This window comes from Phoca vitulina, unplaced genomic scaffold (genome assembly GCF_004348235.1).
Source record: "Phoca vitulina isolate PV1807 unplaced genomic scaffold, GSC_HSeal_1.0 scaffold51, whole genome shotgun sequence".
Classification (NCBI taxonomy): domain Eukaryota; kingdom Metazoa; phylum Chordata; class Mammalia; order Carnivora; family Phocidae; genus Phoca; species Phoca vitulina.
In genome coordinates, this window is record NW_022589754.1 from 8213865 (window position 1) to 8230528 (window position 16664).

General features: G+C 39.9%; 1 pseudogene; it reads right to left on the reverse strand.

The window, feature by feature from the left end:
- Window positions 1-15418: 15418 nt before the first annotated feature.
- LOC116621845 lies at window positions 15419-16099 on the reverse strand (annotated as a pseudogene).
- Window positions 16100-16664: the final 565 nt, after the last annotated feature.

The following is a 16664-nucleotide window of genomic DNA, read 5'->3' on the forward strand; positions in this document are numbered from 1 at the left end:
GGGGGAACCCGGGCAGGCCAATCTATAAATATGGGTCCCCCTCACTTCCAACATCCATGTCTCATACCCTATGGCTTACTGTTGAATTCCAGCTGGGAAGACAACAGTTCTTTGAGCAAGCAATGGTGGATCCAGGCTCCTACAGAAACAGCATTGACCATTCTGTGGTTCTTCAAGAGAATCTGCCCATCTGCAATAATATCTTCCCTCTGATGCTTGAAACGATAGATGGTCATCCACTGATTAATGGACCCATAACCAAGGAAACACCATCTGTGGAAGTTAAAATTGGAAACAACGTTGAAGAGCTCCAGTTTGACATTATTCATGCGCCACAGTACCCTCTGACTCTTGGAATTCACTGGCTTCAAACACATGATCCAAACATTGAGTAGAGTCCCCGCACTGTGTCCTTTCCATCCCATTATTGTCACTACAATTGCTTCAGGCACAGGCGGAATAGAGGATGTCATGATGAAATAATTGCTGAATAGATCTTGTGTCCTCGTGACTGAGCTTAACAACCTGTTTTCTGTTACCTCAGCTGTCATCAGCATTTGCTGCTCAGAATCTTCCACTGATGGGGGCACCTGGGTGGCACAGTCAGTTGAGGTTCCAACTCTTGGTTTCAGCTCAGGTCGTGATCTTGGAGTCTTGAGATAGAGCTCATGTTAGGCTCTGGGCTCAGCAAGAGTCTGCTTAAGGTCCTCTCTCCTTCTGCTCCTCCCCCCTCCCTGTGCTCTCACTCTCTCTCTCAAATAAATATAAATAAATATAAATAAATAAATAAATAAATAATATTTTTTTAAAGCAAGAATCTTCCACTGAATTTCTGGCAAGGAACTAAGGGTACTTGCATAATAACCCTGCCTCTCAGATCATGCAATGATCTCAGATCAGGCAATGAACCTGATGATTTCAAGTTGCTTTTTTTCACCAACTCTGCATGCCCCCACCTTGAACTCTGCCTTAAGGTGGGGCTGTTTTAATTACAATTTGTACTAATAAGATGCATGAGAATAGATATTAGGAACTAACATTGAAAAAGTGTAGTTGAGGGGTGCCTGGGTGGCTCAGTCGGTTAAGCATCTGCCTTAGGCTCAGGTCATGATCTCAGGGTCCTGGGATTGAGCCCGGCATCGGGCTCCCTGCTCAGTGAGGAGTCTGCTTCTCCCTCTCCCTCTGCCCCTCCCCTTGCTTGTGTTATCTCTCTCAAATAAATAAAATCTTAAAAAAAGAAAGAAAAAGTGTATTTGTTAGACTGACTTGAGTTTTTTTTCAAGATTTTCTTTATCACAACAACTGCAACATTTTCTCAATAAAGAAAACAAATTTGCAAGTGATATTTTTAAAAAATCAATAAACATTGGCAATTTCTACTGGTGTTTGAATTATTTCATGGCTCAGCTGAGGGAAGAAAAAAGGGACAAGTAAATTGGGAGAGAAGAGATTGGAAAAGGCTTAAAGTTTGGGTGAGATCCTGAATATTCCAGGGGTAGCCAGGTCAGTGGGTGATAGGGTTGGGGGAAATGGAGAAAGTAGAGGAATGGTTGTGGTGAAGGGAAAAGGGTTTATGGGGGAGGGTAGAGGGAAGGTTGAGAAGAGGGTTTGGGGAAGATTGGGAGCAAAGGTTGGAAAGGGTTCAGGTGAAGGCTAGGTGGTGCAGAGGGCAGGAATGAGAGGAGGATAAAGTCCTACAAAAATAAAGGGAGCAGCAACAGAAATATTGAGCAACTTCAAAAGCAAACTTTTTTTGGACTTCATAAGTTAACCAAACAAAAGCACTGAAGAAGGTAATGAGACCCCTCAGTGACCCAACTTTCCCGGTAAAGTGACACGGTCTTATTCCCTGCACCAGGGACATTTGTCCTAGGGCTCATGCCTGGTAATCTGCTCTTGCTGGTGCATAAGGATGAGGTAGCAGGAATCAACTTTCAACACATGCAGATCATTAGTAGCCAACTATACCTCTCCCACATACACAAGTTGCCCCACCCTGCTAGCCATGCTGCTTGTATGACACACAGAGAGAGCCAAGTCAATGAAAGGAACTTCTGTCCTTATGGACCTGAGAGGGGGTAGTGTCCTGACTTAAATCACACATAAATACACATTCCCACAAACTACAGGGTGGGGAGATGGAAAGGTGGGATCTCCAGGTAAGATATAAAAAATGATCAAAGTAGATTCTAATGCTTTTCCTGAGTGTTTTCAACACTCCTTTTGGAGTCTCCTTCTGAAGCCACTTGAAGGAGATTCTGCCTCTTACTTAGACAAATAATCAAATATATAGTCATAAACTTAGAAGGAGATAGGTGAGGAACCTACCATTCATTGAGCACCTAATATGTTCCAGCTATAATATCAGGCTGTTATACACATTAACTTATGCCTCACAATAACCCAGTATAGTAGGTATGTTTGCTCCTATTTTATCAACGAGGAAATAGAGTCCCAGGGAGGCCAGTTCACTTGCCCAAAGTCACAAAATTAGTAAGTGATGGAGACCTGTTTGGTCTTTACAGTCTATGCCCTTTTTCCTACATCATGCCAATTTCCCTAATGCAGTGGTAAGGGCCAAATGAGATTGTGGTGGCAGAGAGCTAAGTGAGATAACCCTGAAAAGAAAGGGGATGGGGGACTCAGAATAAAAATTGAAGGAACCATATGGGTAGTAGTTCTGTTTCTCCAATTCCCTTGATCTTACTCCCAACCCCCTCTCCACCCCATTAGCCCCCAAACTTTCTATTTCATCTCCTGGAAAAATTCCTTTTGTTAAACTAATGCCACAGCCCCCTTTCACACAGTTAGCATAGATAATAAAATGTGTGATGGTAACAAATATATACCAAACTGAAATATTGTATGAGATGATAAAATTAACAGTAATAACTACCATTTAATAAGCATCTGGATTTTGCCAGACATTGAACTAAGTGATTCAGGTATTATTAGCCCTTTTATGTAAATCAACGAAGTGAAACCCACTGAGGTGAGGTCACTTGCCAAAGGTCACACTGCTAGGAATTCGTAGATGCTAAAAACAAACCCTGATCTGTCTCATTTCAGAGCTGGAATTCTAGCCAATACACCACACTGCTTCTCAGGCTGAATAAACTTCACTCTTTATTAACCACTCTAACAATATTTATTCACTAGACACGAGTTATATTACTTTAGAAAAATATATTAAATTGTTAGTGCATTTATTTATTCATTGATTTAACAAGGATTTACTTAATGTCTTCAATGTGTCAGGCAAAGAATGGAGAAAGAGGAAGAGAGGTACAAAGATGTCTAATGTATGATTCATGGTTCTTACTCTGACCATAGTTAACAGGGGAAGCTGTTGTGCAACACAGCACTCCTGGTATACAGAGGAGAGCACTAATTTTGCTATGGACTAAATAAGTGTGTTTTGAGCTAGGTCGTGAAGGAATCTCATTGGAAACAAAAGGGAAGGTATGGTTTTCTAGATTGAATAAAGTGTACACAAAAAAGCAAGTTGGAGAGAAAAATAATGGTGTCATTAGAAAAGATAGATCTATTTCACTGGAGAGTAGCAATGTGTGTACATGTGGGTAGGGTGACTGGTGGGTGTTGGTGGGGAGAGGAAACTTAACAAGGAAATTGGAAGTTTCAGGTTAAAGACCCGTCTACCTGGATAAAGCATTTAAAATTTATCCTATGGGCAACTGGGACTAGAATCTTTGTTTTTCTCCTGTGTTAGATTTGAGTGTGCTTTTTTTTTTTCTCTCTTGCTGCAAAGTAATGCACACTCATTGTAACAAATTCATATATATCAGAAGTTTATAACATAAAAGTAATATGCCCCTTATCTCACAAATTAGTTTTTTAAGTAGGAAAGAAACATGATTCATTTATATTTTAGAAATTTGATAGCAATGTAGAAAATAACAGAGAAAGTGATAAAGTACCCCCATTATTTTTTACCTTTTTAGATTTTATGAAGATAGGCTCAAATCATCAAAAGCAAAGAATTAAAAGTAAATTAAGCCCGGGGCGCCTGGGTGGCTCAGTCATTAAGCGTCTGCCTTTGGCTCAGGTCATGATCCCAGAGTCCTGGGATCGAGCCCCACATCGGGCTCCCTGTTCCGCGGGGGGCCTGCTTCTCCCTCTCCCACTCCCCCTGTTTGTGTTCCCTCTCTCGCTGTGTCTCTCTCTGTCAAATAAATAAATAAAATCTTTAAAAAATAAAATAAAATAAAAGTAAATTAAGCCCAATTTTCCTCAAATGTTTATTTTGAGTTCATAGTATGAGCAAGACATTGGAGTATGCACACATATACACAAGATGTCCCAAACATCAAAAAATTTACAATGTAATGGATAAGAGGTCATAAATTATAAGAAACTGCCTTTCCATTCGGACTTCTTTAGTTTCAAATTTTAAAGATTCTAACTGGAGAGGATTTTCAGAAGTTATATATTCTGCAATACTGGCGCAGAAACAGAGAAAACAGTTCCCTCTTTAGCTAATTTTTCTAAAGTTTAAACTTTAATAGGAAAAGTAATCTCTATATATTTTGGTAACCTCCCTTCCTGGTTTGTTTTCTTAAAAAATAGTTCATATTACATACTATCAAAGTACACCTGAAGTAGCCATGGTCATTCCATGGAGGGATTTGGACATGTGTATATTTGTATATCAAAATATCTGTATATTTCTCAAAGTATGTTTTTATATATTTCTAAAAGTATATCTTTAAAGAACCTGTATATTTCCAAAAGTATGATTTTAAAAGATTTTGTAGGGATAGATGATTTTAAAAATTCCTACTGTAATAAAATTTGACATCTAGCATATTGCTAAATATCAAATATTAAGTGACAAGAGTAATATAGGGGTCAGAAAATTAGGGGTGAAGATATTAGGATTAAGCTCCTGAGTTTGTTGCTTACTGGCTGTATGACCTATTTCATTTATGAAATGAGAATAATAATACTTGATTTACCTACCCAATGAAGGTAGAGAAAGCATCAAATGAAAAAGCTTATGCTGAGAAAACATCATGAAAGTTAAAAATGCTGTTTAAATAAAAAGTATTAAAATAACTTATGTTTGTAATAATGACCCCAAGGACCTCCATGGTACTAAAATGCCTGTTTCAGGCTTCCAGTTATGGAATGAATAAGTCATGGGAATAAAAGGTACAGCACAGGGAATATAGTCAATGATAATGAAATAGCATTATATGGTGACAGATGGTAGCTATGCTTGTGGTGACCATAGCATAAGGTAGAGAGAAGTTGAATCACTATGTTGTACACCTGAAACTAATGTAACATTGTGTGTCAACTATACTCAAATGAAAAAACTTAAGTAAAGCAATCAACAGAACAATAATTTTAATAAATATACAAAATTTTAATATTTAAATTATATAGAGTACATAACATTATTAAGACAAACATTAAGACCTACCTCAATAAATGGATCTGCAAAAGACCATTTATACAAAAGAAAATGCCATTAGCAAATAAACATCATAAAAAGCATTTGGCTCATAGTAATAAACACATATTTAATAATGAAAAATAAATAAAATGCTTATTTAAATTAGTTTCTATTTCACAGACGTCTAGTAAGTATTTGTTATCTGCCAGTACTCTATATTTTCAATCAAAGCAATATTCAATTAAGTTTGATATAATTATTGTATTAAGTAGATTTTTGGTATTATTATAATCAAATTATTTGAATATAGAAATAACTACTTTGGCATATATATATATATATATATATATATATATAAACACTCTATTAGAATATTGTATTATTTAAAATTATTTAAAATGCTACTTCTTTCCTGAGGTATATCACCTAAATAAGAACTCACTATAATTGGTCTGAGCTTATTTTTTCATCTATTTAGCTCAACCTGGAGAAAACAAGTCAGAACAAATTAATCTTCATGTCCCCACTGAAAGAAAATTAAATTAAAAGGTGAAACTCATAAGACTGTCATGTTTTCCATTTTGAATTTATTTATATGATTTCTACGTAAAAACAATTGAAAGTTAAAATGTCAAACTGTACTGACCTTTGAGTAAGTCATAATGTCTACGGGAAACAACTGCTGTCATCATTTAACATGACTAACAGGGTCCTCACTTTATTATTCTGCCTCAAAATAATTCAAATATGTGAGAAAGTTTAGTGAAGAGTTTTAGTTTGGAGAATGTGTGATATATTCCAACCAGGTTGGTGGGGGCGGGTGGGGGAAACAAGTGCCAGCAGTAGCCAAATGTGCCTGACATGACTCAAATGGGAGAACCATTATGTATTCTGATACAGATGAAAATGGGATATGGCACAGAAACACAAAATAGTCAAATGTGCACAGGACATCTGGCAACCTAAAATTTGCATAAGAAAAAGAAAGCATGAAATTTTACAACCACTGTTGTAAATTCAGAACAGAATGTCTGAAACTCTATACCTGATCTCACTGTTTTTCTTTGCCTTTTACATTGCTTTTTCCTGTCAGTTATACCACAAATACCACATAATAAGCAACAATGAACCAGCTGTATTGCCAGTGAAGCTCTTCTGATTATTAGAAGAAAAGGCAGCTGAACTCTAATATTATTAAAGGCATTCCCAAAAAGGTAAATACCAAAGGGAATTTCTGTATTTCAACTTCTATATTTGTAACACTAACTTTTGTTGTAAATCTGGACATGTGTCTGAAGTAATGGGAGAGAGACCAATTAAGGACTAGGCCAAATAAAATCCCACTTAAGAATTAACAATATTCTATGGAAAATATTAAAATGTTTCAATACTTTTTTTTTTTTACTGATAGGTTTTTATTTATTCATTGTATTTTCCTAGGGTAATGAGAGAAGGGAAAAGGGTCAGCATGTGTGTTAAAAAAAACAATAGCAAGTGAGAAAGGAAGTGCCCAGCACAGCAAAATCCACCGTCAAACAAACACTCCCCAGTGATGGAGTCACTAAAACCCAAGAGGGCTCAGTCTCCTGCAGTTCAGAAATGAGAGGAAGGGATGAGGGAAAGAACAAATAGGTATAAGCTTTCATACTCTCTCCCTTTCCCAGTAAATTTCAAGATTTCACACAAAACTTTGGTTTCTAGCAGTAAACAGGGAGTTACATTCGTCTGTCTCCTATTACATAGACTTGCAGCCACTTGGACATAAGTTTCTTGCACCCACATAAAAGTTCTTGAGTGACTTGGATATGCATTCATTTTCCTTTCTTGGTCTCTTGGCCCCAGTTTCTACATGGAAAGCCCCCCTCATTGCTTCTGCCTTTCTCTACCCCAAGATTAGAAATTAAATTAGGTTTGATCCATCCAAATACAAGTGTATTAATATGAATCACATCAAGGAATGATCTTGAAAAGGAGATTGGGAACAAGGGATGGAGTGTTCTTAGCTTCTTCAGGATTTTTGCACAAATCACTTAAGAGTCATGGAGACACACCACACATTAAATATGTATGTGTGGGAGCTTTTATTGGGAGGGGGGATGGAAGAGGGGATAGGGTAAGAGTCAAATTTTTAGGACAGAAGATCTGGCCCAAAATAGGAAATAGGGGAATGGGAACACAAAAGTAAGGACGGTTCAAGACCTCTACTCTTGAAGAGGGGTCAAAAAGCTGTGTTCCAGATTCTTTTCCTTATGTGGAAACTTTCATCAAAGACGCTTTGGCTATTTTTCTCAATACAAAAAGAAGTTTGTGAATAATAAAATCCCAAAAGAATATGGAGAAAACCAACACATTATATTTACAAACCAGGCCAGATAGCAATCATGCAGTCAGCTATTCCTGAAGTCCTACAAAGCCCAGAGCAATATGATAACTAGACGGGGGCAGCGATTGGGGGAGACAAGAACCCAGGATCAGATACACATCACCCAATGCATTCTATTGCATTTGCCCTGTTTCAACACAGTGAGGTAGGTTTGTGGTGATCTCATAGCATGTAAACAAACCTTCTTTTTATCTTTAGCTACCATGATACTAATCACCGCTGCAGCAGGCCAGGGCACTGGCTCTGGGCACCACAAAGAAGTCATGGTTTATGGTTTCTCTGGAAGCCAAGAAGAAAAACCCAGAATTTATAATGGCTAAGAAATTTAGTCTTTGCTTCATGTACCCACCCCTGGGAATCTCAAGATAGGTTCAGAAGTATTGTTCTCAAACCTGCCCTTACCAACTCATTCTTTTTACACACACACACACACACACACACACACACACACACACACTGTTGTGCATGGTAGGCCATGCCCAATCCAGTGAAGGATGGATCTGGTATGTAAAGTGAGTCCCATGACCTGGGATTAGAGATCCAGAACACAACCCTCACCCAATTTTGGCTTCCCTTCTGCACCTTTCACCTGGTGCAGCCTCTCCTAACCTTCCTGCACCACCTTTTCATGTTCAGAAAGATTTCCAATCTTTCAGAAGAAGGACATCATGGGGCAACTGACTTAAAACCTAGTCTCCCAAGGAATACTGAAGGTGGAGGGGACACTATACAGAAAAGCCAGCTCTTGAGGTAGGAAAAAGATGGCAGAGGATTAGGGGACCCTATTCCAACCTGTCCCTGGAATTGAGCTGGATATCTTCCAGACTACTCTGGACACCGACAAAATCAGCCTGAGATGTAAGAAGATAGATCTGGATCTCCACAAACAGAATATCACAGGCGGTTTGTTTCGAGGTATGAAGCAGGGAGCCATGATTCCATGGACACATGTCCAAAAATAAACGGAAGGAGGAGGGAGCTGAGCTGCCAGGATCCTACACAACCAGTGAGTGATAGGCTCCTGCACTGGGGACAGGGCTCAGACTTGCAGACCAGTAGCGGTGGGAAAGGACTTTAGGGCAGCCCCCCGGACTGAAACCTGGAGTGGCGGGGCCATGCAGGCAAACCGGGGGTGGCTGGCGGTTTTAGAATTACAAAGGGCAGAGACATGGCCTGGTGTCCTGACCTGGAGGTGAGGACTGTGAGCCCTGCTGAGGGGTGCACAACCCAGGACACTGCAGTTTATAGCAGCACAGACAGAAATGGAGAGAGTGTGGCCTGGACAACTCACTGAAGAACAGACTGCAGTCTCTCTGTTCTAAGGCAGAGGGTTGGAAATGGTCTCTTCTGCTCTGACTCTCGGAAGAGAGGCAGAAAGCCACCAGGGAAAGCCATCAGAGAACAAAAGCCCCCAAAAACCTATTCTCACTGAGTCCATCCCCACACAGGGGCAGGGCAACTCTGCCCAAACAGGGTTTCCTGAGTAACAATGTGTCAGGGCCCACCCCCACAAGACAGGCTGTGAGAACAAGAGGCCAACAACCCTAAGGTCCCTATAAAACAGGTGCATCTTGCTTGGGTTGTGATCAATAATTTGGACTCTGTCCATTCCCTCAATCACCCCTCAACAGAATGACAAGGGGGAGGAACCCCCAAAATAGGAAAGACTCAGAGACTGTGACTTCTGCCACAGTTGTAGAAATGGATACAGATATAACCAAGATGTTGGAAATGGAATTCAGGGTAGCAATTGTGAAGATAATAGCTAGAATGGAGAAATCAATTAAAGGCAACATAGGGCAGAAATGAAAGCTGAACTAGAAGAACTTAAAAATGCTATCAATGAGTCCAACCTAATCTAGATAATCTAACAGCTAGGGTAAGTGAGGCAGAAGAATGAATTAGTGATCTAGAAGCCCAATTAATAGACAAGAAGGAAAAAGAGGAAGCCATGGAAAAACAACTCAAAATCCAGGAAAATAGATCAGAGAAATAAGTGACACCATGGAATGTTCCATTGTCAGAATTCTTGGGATCCCTGAAGGGGTGGAGAGAGAGAGAGAGGACTAGAAGATATATTTGAGCAAATCATAGCTGAGAACTTCCTTAATCTGGGGAATGAAACAAACATTCATGTCTTAGAGGCAGAGAGGATCCCTCCCAAGATCAAGACAAACAGGCCAACACCCCGGCATGGAATAGTAAAACTTGCAAATCTTAGAACCAAGGAAACCATCTTAAGGGTAGTTAGGGGGAAGAGATTCTGTACGTGGACAGAGGAACTTCAGAATCACGTCAGACCTATCCACAGAGATCTGGCAAGCCAGAAAGGGCTGGCAAGACATATTCGGGGTACTAAACGAGAAGAACATGCAGCCAAGAATACTTTATCCAGCAAGGCTGTCATTTAGAATGGATGGAGAAATGCAGAGCTTCCAAGACCGGCAGAAATTGAAAGAATATGTGACCACTAAGCCAGCCCTGCAAGAAATATTAAGGGGGGTTCTATAAAAGGAGAAAGACCCCAAGAGTGATATACAACAGAAATTTTCAGGGACAATCTATAAAAACAACGTCTCACAGGCAACATGATGACAATTAATTCATATCTTTCAATAATCACTCTCAACGTGAATGGCCTAAATGCTGCCATAAAATGGCACAGGGTTGCAGATTGGATAAAAAGACAGGACCCATCCATATGCTGTCTACAAGAGACTCATTTGGAACCTAAAGATACATCCAGACTGAAAGTGAAGGGATGGAAATCTATCTTCCATGCCAGCAGAACTCAAAAGAAAGCTGGGGTAGCAATTCTTATATCAGACAAATTAGATTTTAAACTGAAGTCTGTAGTTAGAGACACAGAAGGACACTACATCATTCTTAAAGGGTCTATCCAACAAGAAGTTCTAACAATTGTAAATATCTACTCCCCCAACATGGGAGCAGCCATCTACATTAGCCAACTGTTAACCAAAATAGTCATATTGGTAATAATTGGTTAATTGTAGGAGACCTCAATACTCCACGCTCAGCAATAGACAGATCATCTAAGCAGAAAATCAACAAGGAAACAAGAGCTTTGAATGACACACTGGACCAGATGGACCTCATAGATATATACAGAACATTCCACCCTAAAACAACAGAATACTCATTCTTCTCGAGCACACATGGAACTTTCTCCAGAATAGATCATATACTGGGTCACAAATCAGGTCTCAACCAGTACCAAAAGATTGAGATTATTCCCTGCATATTCTCAGACCATAACATTTTAAAACTGGAACTCAACCACAAGAAAACTTTTGGGAGAAATTCAAACACTTGGAAGCTAAAGACCACTCTGCTCAAGAATGTTTGGGTAAACCAGGAAATCAAAGAAGAACTTAAACAATTCATGGAAACCAATGGGAATGAAAACACATTGGTCCAAAATCTATGGGATACTGAAAAGCGGTGCTAAGAGGGAAATACATAGCCATCCAAGCCTCACTCAAAAAAATAGAAAAATCCCGAATTCAACAACTAACTCTACACCTTAAGGAACTAGAGAAAAAGCAACAAATGATGCCTAAGCCATGCACTAGAAGAGAAATAATTAAGATTAGAGTAGAGATCAATGAATTAGAAACCAGATACACAGTAAATCAGATCAATGAAACTAGAAGTTGGTTCTTTGAAAGAATTAATAAGATTGATAAACCACTGGCCAGACTTACCCAAAGGAAAAGAGAAAGGACCCAAATTAATAAAATTATGAATGAAAAGGGAGAGATCATGACTAACACCTAGGAAATAGAAACAGTTACTAGAAATTATTATCAACAACTATATGCTAATAAACTGAGCAATCTGGATGAAATGGATACCTTCCTGGAAACCTATAAGCTGCCAAGACTGAAACAGGAAGAAATTGACAACCTGAATAGGCCAATGACCAGTAATGAGATTGAAGCAGTGATCCAAAACCTCCCAAGAAACAAGAGTTCAGGGCCTGATGGATTCCCTGGGGAATTCTACCGAACATTCAAAGAAGAAATAATACCTATTCTCCTGAAGCTGTTTCAAAAAAATAGAAACAGAAAGAAAACTTCCAAACTCATTCTCTGAGGCCAGCATTACCTTAATCCCCAAACCAGGCAAAGACCTCATCAAAAAGGAGAATTTCAGACCAATATCCCTGATGAATATGGATTCCAAAATTCTCAACAAATTCCTAGCTAATAGGATCAAACAATACATTAAAAGGATCCTCCACCAGGAGCAAGTGGGATTTATCCCCGGGGATGCAAGGGTGGTTCAACTTTCGCAAATCAATCAATGTGTTAGAACACATTAATAAGAAGAGAGAGAAGAACTATATGGTCCTCTCAATTGATGCAGAAAAAGCATTTGACAAAATACAACATCCTTTCCTGATTAAAACTCTTCAGAGTATAGGGATAGAGGGAACATTCCTCAAGTTCATAAAATCCATCTATGAAAAACCTAGAGCGAGTATCATTCTCAATGGGGAAAAGCTGAGAGCCTTTCCCTTCAGATCAGGAACACGTCAGGGATGCCCACCCTCACCACTATAGTTCAACACAGTACTAGAAGTCCTAGCAACAGCAATCAGACAACAAAAAGAAATAAAATGTATTCAGATTGGCAAAGAAGAAGTCAAACTCTCTGTCTTCACAGATGACATGATACTTTATGTGGAAAATCCAAAAGACTCCACCCCCAAATTACTAGAACTCATCCAGCAATTCAGTAATGTGGCAGGATACAAAATCAATGCACAGAAATCAGTTGCTTTCTTATACACTAACAATGCAACTGTAGAAAGAAAAATTAGAGAAACGATTCCATTTACAATAGCACCAAAAACCATAAGATACCTCGGAATAAACCTAACCAAAGTGATAAAGGATCTATACTCTAGGAACTACAGAACACTCCTGAAAGAAAGTGAAGAAGACACAAAAAGATGGAAAAACATTCCATGCTCATAGAAGAATAAACATTGTTAGAATACAATGCAATTGTTAGAAACATTGCAAGAATAAACATTGTTAAAATGTCTATGCTACCCAGAGCAATCTATATCTTCAACGCCATCCCAATTAAAATTCGAATGACATTTTTCAAAGTGCTGGAACAAACAATCCTAAAATTTGTATGGAATCAGAAAAGACCCTGAATCACCAAGGAAATGTTGAAAAAGAAAAACAAAGCTGGGGGCATCATGTTGCCCGATTTCAAGCTATATTACAAAGCAGTGATCACCAAGACAGCATGGTACTGGCACAAAAACAGACATATAGACCAATGGAACAGAATAAAGAGCCCAGATATGGACCCTCAACTCTGTGGTCAAATAATCTTCGACAAAGCAGGAAAAAATATGCAATGGAAAAAAGACTGTCTCTTCAATGAATGGTGCTGGGAAAATTGGACAGCTATATACCGAAGAATGAAACGACCACTTTCTTACACCATACACAAAGATAAACTCAAAATGGATGAAAGACCTCTATGTGAGACAGGAATCCATCAAAGTCCTAGAGGAGAACATAGGCAGTAACCTCTTTGACATTGCCCACAGCAATTTATTTCAAGATACATCTCCAAAAGCTAGTGAAACAAAAGCAAAAATGAACTTTTGGTACTGCATCAAGATAAAAAGCTTCTGCACAGCAAAGGAAACAGTCAACAACACAGAGAGGCAACCCACAGAATGGGAGAAGATATTTGCAAATGACACTACAGACAAAGAGCTGATATCCAAGATCTATGAAGACCTTCTAAAACTCAACAACCAAAAAACAAATAATCAAGTCAAAAAATGGGCAGAAGGCATGAACAGACACTTCTCCAAAGAAGACATACAAATGGCTAACAGACACATGAAAAAAGTGTTCATCATCATTAGCCCTCAGGGAAATTCAAGTCAAAACCACATTGAGATACCACCTTACACCAGTTAGAATAGCAAAAGTTGACAAAGCAAGAAACAACAAATGTTGGAGAGGTTGTGGAGAAAGGGGAACCCCCTTACACTGTTGGTGGAAATCAAGTTGATACAGCCACCTTGGAAAACAGTGTGGAGGTTCCTCAAAAAATTAAAATAGAGCTACCCAATGACCCAACAATTGCATTACTGGGTATTTATCCCAAAGACACAGATGTAGTGAAAAGAAGGGCCATATGCACCGCAAAGGTCATAGCAGCAATGTCTGCAATAGCCAAACTGTGGTAAGAACCGAGATGCCCTTCAACAGATGAATGGATAAAGAAGATGTGGTCCATATATACAATGGAATATTACTCAGCCATCAGAAAGAATAAATACCCAAATTTTACATCAACATGGATTGGACTGGAGGAGATTATGCTAAGTGAAATAAGTCAAGCAGAGAAAGACAATTATCATATGGTTTCACTTATTTGTGGAACATAAGGAACAGCATGGAGGACATTAGGAGAAGGAAGAAAAATGAAGGGGGGAAATCAGAGGGGGAGACCAACCATGAGAGACTATGGACTCTGAGAAACAAACTGAGGGTTTTAGAGGGATGGGGGGGTGGGGGGATGGGTTAGCCCAGTGATGGGTATTAAAGAGGGCATGTACTGCATGGAGCACTGGGTGTTATACGAAAACAATGAATCGTGGATCACTACATCAAAAAGTAATGCTTTATTTTATGGTGACTAATATCACATAAGAAAAATTTTAAAAAGGCAGCTCTTTAGCAAAAATGAATAAATCAATAGTCTATGCACTCCAAGTAGTTGTCTCCCTGGTGATAAAAAAAAAAAAAAAGTGTTCCTGCTGTGCACACCTGGAATTGCTGTCAATTTATCCCTGAGATTGCTCATGTACCTGAGAACATAGGACAGGATTGAGGGCCTTAAAATTAAAATACACAAAATTACAAAACCAGAATATTTATATGATGAAAAAAAGTTAAAATGCACAGTATACATCATTCACATGCAGCTAGTGCACTTGGCATCCTAGAGAAAGTGGGGCCCAAGTTGTGGTTATCAAAGGGATCAAATAAAATTCTATCGGCCCAGAATGGGGTGGGAGTAAGCTTAGCAGCAGCAGGTCTGCAACTGTCCCCCAACAACCCCTCTGCCTACTGTCACAACCTATTGCTTGGCACAGTTCTCAGCACCCTAAGAGTGGGTTATGAGGCAAGATGTGGAGAAACTCTGCCTTACCCCTGAGAGATTCCCTCCCACAGAATGTAATGATTCGTGAGTTGGGTCCATCAATTTGGTCTCATGCTTAATCTTTGCCCTCTGGCATAGGAACAATTATTATTTATATCTTTCTTTGAAAGGAAAACAACTTCCCTATCCAGGCCACTTTCAAAAGCTGGAGATTCTGGAAGCAGAGACTCAGATATAGCACACAAGGAGGGGTTTTTCCCCAAAACCCTCACGTGCGTTTGGATAGAGCATGGTTGGAGTTCATCTGCCTCCCCCCTTCCTCCTTCCCCTACCAAGAGGGAAGAGTGGGTAATGCTGTGGACTCCAGCCTGAGATACATGGCAGTGCCAGCTGCCCTTCCCCCACCCTGTCCCCACTTTCTCCACTCTGTGATTGATGCCTGCTCCTCAAAACTTCCTAATCACAAAATGATAGCCCCCACCCACTGCAGCCCAATTCTGGGCCTCTGGGAGCACAGCAGGGCTATGGATCTCCTCTTCTTCTTCCTCCCAAAAGTAGGCTGGCTTTCCTGTGAGCTGGGGGCCTGTTGGGCCTTAAGTGGACATGAGGCCACCATATGACTGATGCCCTGGCAGAAGTGGCACTTCTTGGGCTGGGGTGGCAGCTTGCATTCCTTGGTATGGTGGTCTAGACCTCCACAGTTATAGCACCTGTCTCCCTTTGATCTGTGCTTCTGCATGTTCTTCCCTTTGGGTCACCTCTCACTCCCAGTACAGAACACCCCAGCAGGGCCAGTGGCTCAGATAGCTTCCAGGCACTTACCAGACTTCTTAAAGTTAAAATCCACTGCTTCACCCTCCTTCAGGCTCTGGAAGCCCTCCATGTGCAGCTTGGTCTGGTGCACAGACATGGACAGGGGGTCAAGCATGACCCCAGTGTGTGTTGTCATGGACAGGAAGCTGAACCCGATGCACACATTTAACCACTTACAGAAATGGGAACCCTGTAGCAGCTGTGGCTCCTCTACTGCCAGGCGGCATCAGGTGCCTCCTCAGGTGCCTTGGAGCAGCCACCTGCAAACTGCTGATCTGACACAGAGCCCATGGTAGTCAGCTGAACTTGTGGCCCAGATGCACCTTGTCAGGTGGCTGCTGGCCCCAGAAAAGTCTGGAGGCAAAGGGGTGGCTTGGAGAAGACGCTGCTACATCTCCCCCCAGCACCTGTTCCAATACTTTGTATAGAATTATGCTAAAATAAAATGCAGAAAATACAATTTCTGGCATAGAAAATACCATGATGGTATTGGAAATTGGTGGTCCCAGCAGCTTTTCAATACTCTCCATCTTCTGTCCAGGTATACTCTCCTTCTAGGCTCTTTGTCTTTTGCTTGCCTGTCAGAAACCTAAACAACAAAACACAGATAATTAACCATCAGTAACTTGCAATGAGAAGCCTTTCTCCTCATTGTCTTTCCTTAAGGGAAGAAAATCAGATCATAAATCCTCCTTATATACTAATTTAATAACTTTGTTAAAGCCTTTTTAAAACAATAAAGACATTATTTTACAAATGAAGAATGGATAGACAAGCAAGAGCTAAGAAGCTTTAATCAAGCCACATGGTGAGGTAAAATGAGGAGCACAGGAGTACTCAGGATACTTAGATTTCAGATTTAGTTTTTAACTTGCCCTG